This window comes from Bison bison, unplaced genomic scaffold (genome assembly GCF_000754665.1).
Source record: "Bison bison bison isolate TAMUID 2011002044 unplaced genomic scaffold, Bison_UMD1.0 scf7180017864298, whole genome shotgun sequence".
Classification (NCBI taxonomy): domain Eukaryota; kingdom Metazoa; phylum Chordata; class Mammalia; order Artiodactyla; family Bovidae; genus Bison; species Bison bison.
Window position 1 is genome coordinate 4,604,496 of NW_011494870.1, and position 281 is coordinate 4,604,776.

Below are 281 nucleotides of genomic sequence, written 5' to 3' on the forward strand. Positions count from 1 at the left end.
TGTGGGCAGATTCTATACCATCTGAGCCACTAGAGAAGCCCAAGCATACTAGAGTGGGTAGTCTATCCCTTATCCAGGAGAACTTCCTGACTCAGGAATGGAAATGGGGTCTCTTGCATTGGAGGCGGATTCATTACCAGCTGAGCTACCCGGGAAGCCCTAATTGTATGGTATGTGAACTGTGTTTCAATAAACTGTAGAAACAAAGGATTCCAAAGAAGTGCTTGAGGATGACAAGGAGAGAGGATATGGCAACAGATGTCAACACATTTTTAGAAGAT